This window comes from Dasypus novemcinctus, chromosome 29, assembly GCF_030445035.2.
Source record: "Dasypus novemcinctus isolate mDasNov1 chromosome 29, mDasNov1.1.hap2, whole genome shotgun sequence".
NCBI classification, from domain to species: Eukaryota; Metazoa; Chordata; class Mammalia; order Cingulata; family Dasypodidae; genus Dasypus; species Dasypus novemcinctus.
Window position 1 is genome coordinate 11,118,981 of NC_080701.1, and position 15,651 is coordinate 11,134,631.

A 15,651-nucleotide genomic window follows, 5' to 3' on the forward strand; every position below is an offset into this window, starting at 1 on the left:
ACTCGATGGACGGTGGCCTGGACTGTGTCAGTCCCTGGCCGTGCTAGCTGTTACACATATCGTGCAACACTGGGGCTGGAAGCTCGGGCCATGGGCCGTAGTGAATCCTAACTACTCCTGCCTATGGCACTTGGTTACGGTTTTATAAGAAACAGAAATTAGTTTAGTTTTCACGTAAAGGAAGAAAATATCAATTAATGTCACCTGGCAACCTACTGCCTCAGTCTCCCACTCCCGGGTTAAGCAGAAACGAAGGAAACCAGCTTAAGCCAGTCCTATAGGCAGTAAAAAAGATGCCCAAGAAAGAGCTAAGTCAATACCAATTCAGCCCTAAATTCCATTCCTTGTTTGGCAAAGGGGAGCAGGTAAAAGCTAAAATGGTTGGAATGTGATGGGGGAAGCGGTTAATCACAAACTGTGTGGGAAAGTTAGACCTTCTTGGATAGGCTGTCACCTCTGAAGTATCCAATCTATAGAGAAACAGAGGAAGGACTTGCGCGCTAGGCTTAGGGGTATAAACTGTGTCATTCTTCTTTGTTCGGGGCGCCAGCCACGTTTTCCGGTTATGCGCCACTTCTTGCAAGATTGAGAATAATTTCTTTTCTTCTCCACAATTGGGTGAGCCTTATTTTCTTCCAGAAGATTTCTTTCTTACAGCTTGTACTGTGTCTCCCGAAAAGACACGCCCACCTCCTAACCTGGTCCCAGGCATGTGGCCGTCCTTGGAAGGAGGGTCTTAGAAGATGGCATGAGCTAAGCTGAGGCCGTACTGGGTTAGGATGGGCCTGGCCAGGTGACTGGGGTCCTTATAAGAAGGGGAGAGTGGACGCGGACAAGGGGGGCGGGCCACGTGAGGAGGGAGGGGGCGGCCCCAGGGTGCAGGGAGGGCTCTGCCTGTGGCCTCAGATGGAGCAGGGCCCTGCTGGCGCCTGGGGTCAGATCCTCGTCCCCAGAACCCACCTCCTGAGCCTAGACATTTCTGTTATATTAAGCCCCCTGGTTTATGGTACTTTGTTATGGCAGCCCAGGAAACGAAAAGACTTCCTGGCAATGTTTGGTCGTTCTCTGTTCAGATTCTCTGGTTTCTTCCTCCTTGACAGTGGCAGTGGGAAGGACAGTGTACACAGACCACATACGGGAAGCTTTTTCCTCTCAGTTCATAACATTAAACACCTCTCCTCTTGGGGGGTGGGGGACGTGGATGTGGCTCAAGCGGTTGAGCACCTGCTTCCCACATGGGAAGTCCCAGGTTCAGTTCCTGGTGCCTCCTAAAACAAAGAAGCAAAACAACAAGCAAACAAGTGATAAAACCAGGTTAGGGGGGCCGATGTGGCTCAGTGGTTGAGCACTGGCTTCCCACACACGAGGTCCCAGGTTCAATCCCCTGCCCCAGTACTTGACAAACAAACAAACACATAAAACCTCCTCTCCTCTTCCCTCCCAGTTCCCTCACTGGTTGCAGCCTCTGACAGTTACATCATCTGGCAGTTCTGTGTCCACTCTGGCTCGACATTGTGGGTGATCTGCAACAGCATTTTGTAAACTACCAAGAATAAAGTTCTAATAAAATAACTCACATTTTATTGGTATCGTTAATATTCAATTATCTGTGCAACTGATTTACGTTAAATCGTTTTTATAAACTGAAATGGTTAGTACTCACATCTAAAAATAATCCTAACTTTTATTCAATGAGTAGAGAGAACAGTTGTTGTGCAGTTCTAGTGTATCGGAACCTGAACATTTTGTGCATGCTGATGACAGGATGACCAGTGAGAAGTGTGACATCACAGCTGGTATCGAAAAACCATTTATCCAACCTTTATTGAGCACCTGCTATGTGCTGGCTATGGATCTAAACCCTTGGAGGTACAAACAAGACTAGGTAACAGACCTTGCCCCTGGAATAGGATCTGATTAGTTAGGTGTAGTGCACTCAATGATGTGGCTTGTCCCTAAGTGTGGTATCACGACAATTTCATGCCATGGTGGTCATTCCTTAGGTTTAGAAAATTAGAAAGCAGTCGAGTATTCTTACTATCTTCACTTTCTGCTGATTTTCCTGTAGGGGTGAATATAACTCTACCCATAGTTTGCATAAATATGTATTTGATGATTGTAAATATTAATTAAAACAATATGAGGAGAAATTTTTATTTTAAAATTAATAAGGAAAATAACTTGTGATATAGTTGATACTCTTGTGCTAATTTATTTTAAAATGACTTTTTTATTTTAAAAGGAATATGTGTTAATGTAGAAACTTGAGAAATATACAAAAGTATTTTAAAAAGTAATCAATAATTTTCCTAACACTCAGAGATGGCTAGCATCCAATTTCCGTTTTGAGTTGAAAATGAGTATTTAAAAGTGCATTATCATTATCATCATTTAGTAAATGACTAGGTGCTTTCATCATATTTCCTATATTACAATAGTTCTGAGAAGTAGATAGACTCTTATTTTCTCCGAAAGGCTAGCACTTTGCCAAACTCACTAAATTGGTGAGGATTTGTACTAGGGTTTTTAACTTCAAAGTTAGCCTGCTTGCTAGGCACAGAAGAGTAGATTCCGTGTAATTCCATTTGTTTGATATTATCTAGAAGAGGCAAAACTAATGTCTAGGAATAGAAATGAAATCAGTGATTGCCTTGGGAGGGATTGTAGAGGAGTTGGAGAATCACTGAAAAGTCTGCTCCACACTCCACGGAACTTTCTGGAGTAATGGTAAATGTTTTCTCTCTTGATTTGGATATTGATTGCAAAGATGTGAGCATTTGTGAAAACTCATTAAGCTCTACACTTAAGATATGTGCATATCACTGCATGTAAATTATACCTCAGTTTAAAAAATAATTTTTCTACCAAGATATGGAAAATGGGCAATGATCTAATACCCTAATAATGTCAACTTTAGAATGAGATATTTGCAATGTTTCGAGGTTCCTAGAAAGTACAAAATTCATGTACTCAGGGTTGCTAAATATCTTAACTACTGTCTTGGTTCTTCAAACGCCATTACATTATTTAATTTTTTTTAATATGCACTATTTGCGTTATCTAAGCAGACATCCTCCCTTTCCTGTGTATGAGTTTCCTACTGCTGCTGTAACAAATTACTACACACTTGGTGGCTTGAAACAAAATGAACATGTTACTTTATCCTTCTGGAGGTCAGAGGTCAGAAATGGATCTCACTAGGCTGAATGCAAGGTGTGGAAGGACTGCGTTCCTTCCGGAGGCTCGAGGGAGAAGGTGCTTCCTTGCTGTTTCCAGCTTCTAGATGCCCCTTGGCTCATGGTCCCACACTTTCATCTTCCAAGCCAGCAGTGGCCCATTGCTTCTTCCTCATGCTGCTTCGCTAGCACACTGACTCTTCTGCCTCCCCACACCACATTAGGGGGCTCTTGTGATTAGACTGGGTCCCTCGGGATAATCCTGGCTACTCTCCCCATCTCAAGGTCAGCTCCTTGTCAACCTTAACTGTTCGCCATCTTAATTCCCCTTTGCTGGGTAACCTAACAAACTCACGGGTTCTAGAGATAAGGAGGTCGACATCTTTGGGGGACTGTTGTTTTGTCTCCCACACCTCATTTTAAAATAAATGCTGATTCTTCTATTCTGGTCCAACCCCATATTGCCTGCTTCTTCAGCTCTTTCTGATTTTTTTCTGGATATCTGGAAACCTGCCATTTTAATGCTCTGCCCCTGTTCTTGACTTTTTGGCTCCACTCTTCAGGCTATAACTTGTCTCCTTCCTCATGGAATTGTCCATGTTTCAGAAAACTCTTTGAGTAATGGACCCAGGATTCCTACCTTGTTGACTGTCACCATTTCACCGAGCCAGGGTGCTTAGGTCTAACTGGGCTTACGCAGATATCCAACCCAAATTCCTTCTTCCTTTGTTAGATACCAGCGCTTAGACCCAGCAATTGAAAAGCTTCAGGATTCTCTAGTACCTAGCAGATCATTAAGAAGGACAACAGTACAAAACACTGAAACATATAAATGTTTGTTTAATTGCCATTTCCTTTCCAAACAGACAAACAGATTTGGTGGACTAGAAGGTTAAAACAAGTATAAAGCAAGATGGTTTAAAGAAGAATTTCCAAATGGCCCATAAAGACATGGAAAGATGCTCTGCCACATTGGTAATCAGGACAATTCAAATACAAAAACACAACGAGAAACCAATACCTCCACATACTCGCCAGAAAGTTAGAAAAAAAACTTTATCAAGTAACAATCTCATGTGCTGGTGACGATGTGGAACAATGGGAGAGAAAATACACTGCTGGTGGAAAATTTAAATCGGTACCACTGCTATAGAAGAATATGGCATTGCCCACTAACGTCGAACGTACCTGATGGATAAACAACACAACTTCTAGGCGTGTAGCCAGCAGAAACGTGTGTACTTGTCTAGCTTTATTTGTAGTAGATTCAAACTGGAAACAACCCTATGTCTATCAATAGTAGAATGGATAAATAAATTGTGGTCGTCATGTATTGGCATACTATACAGATATGAAAATGAATGAACCGAAAAAATATATAATGACATGGTGTACAGATATTTGAATATAATATTGAGTGAAATTAGCCAGTCATAAAAGACATATATTACATGATTTCATCTTATGCTTTTAAAAGGAAAAATGCAAAACCAAAGCATAATATTAAGGGATACACACTTAGTAGTAGAAATACAGAGAGAGGCAAGGCAGTGATTGAAGAATAATGAGGGGTGGGGGTAATGGAGAGGGGGGTGCATGATGTTTGGGAGGAAAATGAAAGAACTGGGGCGCTGTAATGTCAGCTTTTTGCCCTGAGTCTTGGTCATGTGGGTATTTATCTTGAGATAATCACAGGACTTGACATTTTTGGTTTGGGCACTCCTTTGTGTGTGTGCCGTACTTCACAGTTAAAATAAGTTTAAAATAAATGCAAGATAGTCCAGGACAAAAGGGTAAATCCGAATCAATTAGGAGGCATGACATAACTACATCAAGAATGTGGGGTGATATTGCAATAATTAAGCACTAAAGTTAACTTAGGGTTCACAGGGGCCAGTGCGAAAAAGGACCACATGCCGTGCTTCGTTGTTCTTGTCTGTCTAAAGGAAGCTTACACGTTTGTCTGGAGAGACACATATTCTTTGGCTCTAAGTTCCGGGCGGTTATCATGTTCCTTGGGTAAGAGGTAAAGCAGATTTTCTGAAGACCCGCAAAACGTTGCTTGAGCGGCCGTGTCTTCTCTACATCCGTCACAAAAGCAGGACATTCAACCATAAGGCAAGGAAGGCATTTCAGAGGGACTCTATGTGAACACAGTTCTGGGGTTTTCTTGGGCAAGGACCTAGCCCTGCAAGAACTGGGAAGGCAGCCCAGCTGTTTCCCCAGCGTGACCTTCTGTCCTTGTGGGGACCGCACGGAGAAGTGGCCGTCCCCAGGCAGCCTCTTTCTGGCGGCCGCTAACCCTAGCCCTCGGCTCTCTCCCCTGCTCCCCACCCTGGCTCTCATTCCGCCGAGCACCGCCCGAGTCCCCAGCTCAGGGTGGGGGCTACACACAGTCCCTGAGAGTGGCTGGCTCTGGCCCTCCGCTGGGTGCAGGACGAGTGGCCGCTTACTTCTGTGCTCTCCCTTCTCCAGGGCCCCACCTGCAGCCCAGCTGAGGGACCGGAAGCCTGCCTCCACCGCTGGTGGCTGTGTGATCCGGGGCACGTGGCCACCACCTTCTGTGCCTCCTTCTCCCTCTATGAAATGGACATCCTTTTACTTCTTACCGTACAGTGGAGTGAGACGTGCAAAGGGGGACCCAGTACAGGCTGAACCATGGGACTTAGGAACCAGCTGCCGGGGTCACGTCCCAGCTCTTCCACGGACCAGCCATGCCAACTTGACAAGCTTCTTGGACTCCTCCTGCCTCAGTTGGCTCCTCTGTAAAATGGGAATTGCATAGCACCTGCCTAGAGGGCTGCTGTGAGGATTAAATTGTTACTATCTAGAACGCACCTAAAGTAGAGCTAGGCCAGCGTTTGCTAGCCAAAGAGTGGAACAGTGCGCAGCACAGAGTAAGTTTCAGTACATGTTAACTTTTTAAAGCTTATCTTCCATTTCTGTGCCCCCACCTCACATTGCCACCCACCGTGGTGGATGGAGGGGTCTGAATGTGCACTCCGGAGCTTGGACGTTTCTAAATGGGATGGCGTGGTGGGCAGACGCTTCTTTCTGTAGTTCCAAAGCTGTGAGCGTGTGAGCTGGCAGCTCTGTGCTGTTGCTGCAGGGTCAGGAGGCAGCCAGTCGGCAGCTGGGGAGAAGGAGGAGCCCACAGAAGCAAACAGTGGGAGAGGAGGAAGGAAGAGAGGAGGACAGGGGGGAGAGAAAGGGGGGGAGGGAGGCAGGCAGAGAGAGAGACAGACGGACAGAGAGGAAGAGAGAGAGAGGGAGGGAGGGAGGAGGAGACAGGGAGAGAGAGACAAAGGGAGAGAGAGAGCCAGAGCTGACAGTGGGGCTGGAGCAGGGCTTCTTACCTCTCTTTCTGACTGTGATTGAACAGAGAGCTCTTCCTCTTATTCTGGGAGCTACCCCTATATTTTTTCAGTAAAACACCCTTTATGTTTAAGCCAGCTAGAGTTGGCTTTCTGTCACTTGCTACCAACAGAATCCAGAATCACATCTTGAGTGTGCAAGACCCTCCTTCTGTTCTTAATCGAACTGGACTCGTGTCCTGAGCCTTTGTCCCCTAGGAGGCTGGCAGGTGCTGTCACCAGCCCCGGCAGCAGTCTGGCCGGAGTGGCACGTAGCAGCAGCCTCAGTCAAACATCTTGAGCGCGGACACTTCGAGTGCGTTCTTCCCGCGAAGAACTGCCTTAAGCATTTGGGCAGGTCCAGAGTGGACGCCGGGGCACAGCTGTCAAGGGGTTAAATCTGTTAACTTTAGCTAACATGTGGAATACTGAAGTAAAGAGATTTACCCAGAAAACGCATTTCAGAATTTTGGAAGACTTGGCTTAAAGAACCCTCTTCTGAAAAGTAGCCCAGCACTCAGTCCTCTGTTGCCCCCAGAAAAGCACTTTTATTTTTATAGTTATTTTTTGTTTTTTATTTTATTTTTTAAATAAAACTTTTAAAATTAAAGTTAATAGATCACATAGAACATTACATTAAAAAAAAATAAGAGGTTCCCATATAACCCACACCCCACTTCTCTACCCCAATCATTTTTGTAAATTGTATTTTTTTGAAGATACATACATCACGAAAAAGGTTACATTATAAAAATATAAGGAGTTCCTGTATATCCCCCACCTCTCACCCCACTCCTCCTACACCAACAACCTCCTCATCATTGTGGCACACTCATTTCACTTGGTGAACACATTTTGGAGCACTGCTGCCCCACGTGGATAATAGTTTACTCTGTAGTTCACACTCTCCCCCAGTACATTCAGTGGGTTATGGCAGGATATATAATGTCCAGCATCTGACCCTGCAATATCATTTAGGACAATCTCCAAGTCCCAAAAATGCCCCCTCATCACATCTCTTCTTCCCTCTCCCTGCCCTCAGCAACTACTGTGGCCCTTTTCTCCACATCAATGCTACAATTTCTTCTATTAGCAGTCACAAAAGTTTTATAGTAGAATATCAGTAAGTCCACTCTAATTCATATTTTATTCCTCCATTCTGTGGGTTGTGGGATGGTTATGTCCACTCCACCTCTAAATCAAGAGGGGGCTTAGATTCCACATGGATGATGGATGCCATTCTCCTGCTCTCAGTTGTAGGTCCTCTCAGTTCCCTTGTGTGGTGGTTGACCATCTTCACCTCCCTGTTAGCTGACCTGCATAAGTCCAACGAACCAGAGAGTAGGAGTCGCCACTCTGCTGAGGCTCAGGGCCCAGCTGGCACATGCACAGTCCAGAGATTCAAGTCTCCTGAGCATACACCATCCCTAGCACCAACCACAGGTTCAGTAAAAGTGACAGAAGAGACATGTGTAGGAAGGTCCCATCTGAGTTCAGCTCTATCACACTCAGGGACACAAATTCTAAAGTAGGGCCCACTGACATGGTACTGAGCTCCAGAGCCATCTGTCATGACCACATCTCTGTGGGCCTCCGTAGCCCTCCGGAGAACCAGTACCTGGGCTTGTATCCACTTTGGCTGTTTCTGGGGTCCTCCTGAAGAGTGCGTAAGCGTGACCCCTCTTATGACCTCCTGACTCTTTTTTGAAGACTCTTAGCCATTTAAACTCATTTGACTTTGCCACTTCCCTCTTTTATTCAAAGTCAAAAAGCAGTTTTTAACACCTGATCCTACATGTGGGCTGGGATCTTCTGCTGGTCTGACTTGACCCTTTTCTTCAAGGACTCTTTCTAGTTACATCACCAGTTGGTGCAGAAAAGCACTTCTAACCCCTTGATGACAGAGCTCGAGAGTCAATAGATCCTTTTGCCGTGAACAGGAAAAAAAAAGGGAGCGAGGGTCAGCCGGGGCCTGATGGCTACGTGTACCTCAGGACCAACGGGGTGTCAGGGCGGGACATTGGGTCCTCTGTGCCTGAGGGTTCCGGAGCCCCAAGGAGAAAGTGTCTAGAGTCTGGAAGTTGATGGGTTTCTGCAGAGCAAGACTGTCTTATACACGAGAGGGAGGATGTCGCCATGAGTCCCTGGGGCGTCGGGCTCTCCCTGCGGTCAGAGGGGCTGGAGTCTGTGCTGGGACACCGCCTGGCAGCCGGCTCCTCCTATCGGGCCCACCTCCTTCCAATGCTATTCCCTAACAGCCTGGGGTGAGGGGTTATTGCGTTATGCTAGCATTTCCTCCCGACCGTTAAACTATCAACGAGTCATTTAAAACGGAGCCCTGTCAATGGGCCATATATAGTTCCCTTTAACATTTTCTTATTGTCTCGCATTTAGGATGCTTCCCTATCATGCCTTTATAAATTGAGCTGTAATTTTAAAAAATCTTTGTCCATAAGGCTTTTTCCACATTTAGAATACATTCCCACAAACGAATTCCTGAATGTTTTAAAGACTTTTAAAATCCCCCAGTGTAATTGTCGAGGCATCTATTTCTGCACTTTGTTTTTCCAGTGTTTGCCTCATGTTTTTTGAGGCTCCCTGGTTAGGTGCATAAATGTTTATGATTGTTCCTTCTTCTTGAACGATTACCTCTTTTATTAATACATAGTGTCTGTCTTTGTCTCTTACAATAGTTTTGCATTTAAAATCTATTTTGTCTGATATTGCTATAGCTACTCCTGCCCTTTTTTGGTTATTATTTGCTTGTAAAATTGTTTTCCAACCATTCACTTGCAGCCTCCTTGAATCGCTGGGTCTAAGGTGGCTTTCTTGCAGAGAGCATATAAGTGGGTCATGTTTCCTTATCCGTTCTACCAGTCGTTGTCTCTTGACTGGTGAGTTTAGTCTATTAACATTCAATGCTATTACAATCATGAATTACTTGAATTAGCCATATTTTCTTTGGGTTTATGTATGTTATATATTGTTTTTATTTCTCTTTTTGTCTTTTTAGTTGTTCTTACACTTTTGTCCATCTCTCTGTCTCCTGTTTTTTCCTTTCAACCTGTAGAGCGCCCTTTAGGATTTCTTAAAGTGCAGGTTTCTTATTAATATACTCTGCGGTCACCCCTCGGGCTGAAGTGTGGTTTGCTGGCCTGGCGGGGGAGCAGCCGCGGCAGGCCAAGCCGCTGCCCCCATAATAGGGTGGCTGGTCGGACTCACCGCCACCCCTGAAGGGAGCTTGGCATGGGCGCAGAGTGCCCTCGGGTCTCCCCTTCTCGGCAGCCATGCTTCCACGGCCGCCCCTCCTCCCGGATGGCGCCACACGATGCCTGTGGGGCAGCACCCTTCTTCTTCTTTCTCCCTGCGCAGGCGCAGGGCGGAAAATTCCAGTCTGCCCTTTTCCCCTCCCCCGACAGCAGCAACAGCCAGGCGTGGGAGGAGAAATCCAGTCTGCCCTTTTCACTCCCCCCGACAGCAGCAACAGCCAGGCGTGGGCGGGAAAATCCAGTCTGCCCTCCACCCCAGCAACAGCAGCCACCAATCCCTAAACCCTGCCCCTTCCCCCAGCAACAGCAACAGCCAATCCCTAACCACCACCCCTCCCCCATCCAGCACCGCCCACTGACCTTTCTCTGGCAACCAATCAGAACAGGGCATGGCTTCGACCAATCAGCCTTCCCCAGCCCCTATAAAACTGTTGCCTCTCCCTCAATAAAGTGGACTTGCGTGTTTACCTTGTCTCCGCGGTAGTTCTTCTGCCGTGCGCCCTCCATTCCTGAGAGCCCCCGACAAGGGCCTGGCCTCCCTTGTCCCCAGTTCGTCGCCTGCTTCTCTGGGCGACCCCTTCGTCGCCGGCTTCACCGGGCGACCCCGTCAGCCAAACCGCGCAACCCCTTGTGAGACCAATCCCTCGTCTGCTGCCAGACCGACCCCTCGTCCCAAATGGGACCGACCCTTCGTCCCAAGCAGGACCGACCCCTCGTCCAGAGCTGGACCGACCCCTTGTCCGCAGCCAGACCCCACCTCTACCAACCGAGCAAACCGTCGCAATACTCTCTTAGATTCTGTTTGTGAATATATGTTTTTTCTTTTTTTTATTTATTTCTCTCTTCTTCCCCCACCCCTCCCCCCCAATTGTCTACTCTCTGTGTCCATTCGCTGTGTGTTCTTCTGTGTCCGCTTCTATCCTTATCAGCGGCACCGGGAATCTGTGTTTCTTATTGTTGCGTCATCTTGTGTCAGCTCTCCGTGTGTGAGGCGCCATTCTTGGGCAGGCTGCACTTTCTTTCACTCTGGGCAGCTCTCCTTATGGGGCACACTCCTTGTGCATGGGGCTCCCCTACACAGGGGACACCCCTGTGTGGCAAGACACTCCTTGAGAGCATCAGCACTGCACATGGGCCAGCTCCACATGGGTCATGGAGGCCCGGGGTTTGAACTGCGGACCTCCCATGTGGTAGGCAGATGCCCTATTCATTGGGCCAAGTCTGCTTCCCTGTCTGTGAATATTTTGAACTCTCCCTCATTTTTAAATTCCAGTTTTGCTGGTTAGAGAATTCTTGGCTGGAAGTATTTTTCTTTTAAATACATACCACTGCTTTCTTGCCTCCATTGTTTCAGATGAGAAATCAGCGTTTGATCTTATTGTGCTTCCCTTGTATGTGATGGTTCTCTTTTCTCTTGCTGCATTCAGTATTCTCTCATTGTCTTGAGTATTGGACAATTTGACAAGTATGTCTTAGAGTAGGCTTGCTGGGATTTATGCTGTTTTGGGATGCGCTGTTTTTCTTGGACATGTACATCCATCTCGGGTTGGGAAGTCTTCAGCCATTATTTCCTCCAACACGCCTTCTGTCCCCTTTCCCTTCTCTTCTTCCTCTGGGATGCCCATAATGCATATATTTTTGCTTTTCATGTTGTTGTTCAAGTCCCTGAGTTCCTGCTGGATTTTTTCTATCTTTTTATCTATCTGTTCTATTACCTGTTTGATTTCAGATGTACTGTCTTGCACATCACTAATTCTTTCCTCTGCCTGTTCAAATCTGCTGTTGTGTGCTTTCAGTGTATTTTTGATTTCTTGGATTGTGCCATTCATCACCATCATATCATTATCTTTTTAAATGTTACAATTTCTTCAGCATGTTCTCCCAGTGTCTTCTTAATAGCCTTAATCTCTTCCTTCACTTCATTTAGTTGATTCATGATATTTGTTTCAACAGCTCTGATTAGTTGTTCCATGTTCTGCATCTCCTTTTGGTTTTTAGTTTGTTCATTGGACTGGGCCATGTCTTCCTGTTTCTTAGGATGGCTTGTATTTTTTTGTTGGTATGTAGTCATCTGTTTATCTTGGTGTGTTGATTGGCTTCTCTCTTTGCTGTACGGTTTTATTTTGTTGTTTCTGAGTGTGGTAAGGTTTCACTTTGACACTTTATTCCTCTTCTTCTATTTTCTTGCCATTGCTTGTGTTCCAGTTTGCTGTTTTGGCTTCCTCCTTTCTGTCCGCAGCTCTCCTGTTAGTTGTGAAGCAGTTTCCTGGTCTGCTGAACTCCAAAGCAGGTCACCAAGGCAGCCCTAGACTTCCTCCCAGTCGTTTCAGTAAGAGCTAAGCTTTATCTGTCTACCCACTTGACCCACAATCCCCTTTAAAGACTTTTGAGCACATATTCCAAATAATTTTCCAAAAGGGCTCTATTTCTAAAAGGTGATGTCCCAAAGTGCATTTTCCTCTGCTCCTTTGCCAGCTTTGAGTATTATCATTTGCTAATGTAGTAGCTAAAAAACACTCCCCTTGCTTTGATTTATATTTCTTTGATTACTCTTGAAGGTAAACATTTTTCCCCATGGGCCTGGTAGCAGTTTATTTCTTCTTTTTGTATACATTGCTCAGCTCTGGAATGTTCTTCCCCCATCAACTTCCAGCTGCAGAATGAGGTCAAAGAATGCTGAGGCAGAGATGAACAATAGCTGCAAAGAAATTGACTTGTCAGTTAGAAGACCCAGCTTAGGGATCCAGTGACTCTTCAGGTCCATGCTTAGAACTATGCTGGTTAACTAGCTTGCAGTTTGCAAAACAAGGGGTAAATGTCTGTATTCATTCATTCATTCAACAACTCATTTTGAGTGCCTGTGACATACTGGGCACTGTTTCAGTGAAAAATAACAGGTAAAATCCCTCCCTTTGGGGTGTGCACAATCTTGTGAGGAGAGGCATAAGGAAAGCAAAGATCATAACTCTGTGACTTAGTAAATGAGGAGGTCTAAGTGCCATGGAAAAAAGGCGAGGCAAGTAGGAGACTCTTGAGAGCACAGGGGGCTGGTACACGTGGCGATATTTACTAGGATGGTCAAGGAACACCTTACTGAGAAGGGAACTCTCTGCCATAACAAAGTACCACTGACTGTTGGGTGCAAACAACAGGAACTGGAGGCTAGAAGTCCAAAGTCAAGGTGTCGACGGGGCCGGGCTCCCTCTGAGGTCTATGGTGAAGAAGTTCCAGGCCTTTCTCCTGACTCCTGGGCATCCTCGGCTTGTAGCCCTTCCACCTCTGCCTCCATCGCCATGTGGCCTTTCCCCCTCTCGTATCTGGGTCCAAATTTCCTCCCATAAGGACACCACTCCTTTTGGATTAGAGCCCACCCTGGCCCGTTTAACAGCATGTTCGAAGGTCCCATTTCCAAATGAGGTCACACTCATGGACAGGAGTTTAGGGCACGCTCTTCATGGGACACGCAGTTCAAGGCAGAACAGTGACTTTTGAGCAGCGACCTGAGAAAGGGGGGAGAGATGCCAAGCGATGGCCTGGGAGAGAGGGCTTCAGGCAGGGCCCCCACCAGGAAGGAGGCTCTGCGGCAGGAACGGGCCTGGCATGTTGGAAAAGCAACCAGGAAACCAGGGCTGTAAATGGAGTGAGCACGGGGAGCACCGGGGGGCTTGGGGTCGCGGCTGTGAAGGCTGGATGGACCTGGTCGGGCTTCGGGATCGCTGTAAGGGTGGCGCGAGGTGGGTGCCCTGGCGGGCTCCGGCCAAAGGAGCGACACGCTGTGCCTCACGTTGTAAAGGAATTTTTCTGCCTGGCTGCGGTGGGTCAAGAGCGGAAGCAGGGCAACTAGTGAGGAGACCGCTGCAGAAGCCCCGAGGGCTCGCCCTTGGCAATGGAAGGGGTGAGAAGTTTCTGGGAAAGCCAGAATCTGCTAGAATCCGGTAGAGTCAGCATGGATTGGATGTGAAGTGTGGAAAAGGCTGGAGCCACAGCCAGTGTTTCTTTCTAAGACCTCTTAGGCTACTCTTCAGAAAACGGTCCCCTAATTAAGGTTGCTGAACATTTCCAGGGCTAAAATTGGAAACACATTTGCTGAAGGAGCGAGCTCCGGTTTCGAAGGCCGTGAGCTCTAATTGCTGCCGTCAGAGCTCAGAAAGGGCGGTGCTTTTCCCCATTCTAATGGGATTTCAACAAAAGCAATAACTAGGTTATGGCATTTGACCCATTCTTTTATGACCTTAATATATTCCTGTTTAACTTTACTTAATGGATTAAGATCAATATTTACCATCTTGGCAACCATCTGTTGAACTTAAACGGGATCCATGCCCGAAGGCTTCTGAACTCACCAACGCTTGAAATGATTGGATTCATCTTTTTTTTTTTTTTTCACTGAAATGATTTGATTTGATGTTTCTTATCGTGTTTGGGTTGTTAGGCTGACCGAAAGTGGGTGACCAATTAAAGGCAGAAAGAAATCAGATGCACGATTGATTACCTGTGACTATTGGCAGGTCTGGCCTCAGGCTGCGTTCAGGTGTAAGCCGTGGCTGTATAGTGCTAGCCATGCTTTTTAAATGACGGGTGGATACATTTCAGGTATTCTATTTCTTTCTTTAAAATTTACAGAAAGAAAAGAGGGTCTTGCAGATGCCACTGCAAAGACCGAAATATGTGAGATGGAGAAGCCAGGTGAGAGTCTCTGTGGTAGCTTTTTTTTTTTAGGGGACTTTGGAAATCACGTTACCCCAGTGATTTCTGCCAGGCTGCCAGAATAAGTGGGAGAGAAAGGTGACGTGAGAGAAGGTCCTGGAGGCCTAAGGTCACAGTCCCTCTCTGGCCATGTGGCATACGGCAGAACCTGGAGAACGTCCATGGTCTGCTAAAATGATGAGAGAAAATTGCTTTGTAAATCCTCAAGGATTTTAGTACTTAATAGGCCTCGATTGCTGATTTGGCTATAAAATACATCATGCATACCTATAAAATATGTTATACCCAAAGATCAGGTATACATCCTTTTACCATCCTAAAATCTGTATTCACATTTTTGTTGTTGTTTTTAGAAGGTACTGGGGATTGAACCTGGGACCTCACATATGTGAAACAGGTGCTCAACCACTGACTACACCCACTCCTCTGTATTAAATTTTCTGGACATAAATAGTCCATTATTTTAGGGTTGTCATCTCACCTCTCCGTAAAGCTGTCCGTTATTAATATAGCAGCAGCATTTAACCTTCAACATATACACATGTATGCTCGCGTGCGCCATGTTGATGGTAGAAGGAGTACAGAAAGGGAAGAGGTGGATGAGATCTTAGAGATGACCCAGTCTAATTTCCTCCTTGTGAGTGGAGGAAGCTGGGATCCATGGCGCCATGTGATTGCCAAGATTACACAGCTAGTCAGAGCGATACCAGGTCCCGGCTCTCCCAGTTCTGTATTCTTTCCACCTCGTTTTGCTTCTGTCGATCATGCACCCTGCGGCTTTTCTACACGTGTGAGCACGTATGCCACCCCTCCCCACAATGGTCTCCTTCCCCCAAACAAGTTTCCACCAAACTTCCAACATTTCACTTAAAGCTTCACAGCAAAAAAAAAAGTGGAGGAAGCAGAGCACATACATTTTCAGAATTGCTTTTATCCTGAGCCATTTGTTTACTTTTTCTGAAATTCAAAACATTTTCCAGTTACCGATGGAATCTTATTAAATGCAATTGACCTCTGATGGTCTCGTTTTTTTCTTTAAACTTTTTATTTCAAAATATTTCCAAACTTACAAGACAGTTGCAAAAATAATATAACCCACCCACAGAAAACTCCAATATATCCCAGCCTGCCTGATTACCCGGATCC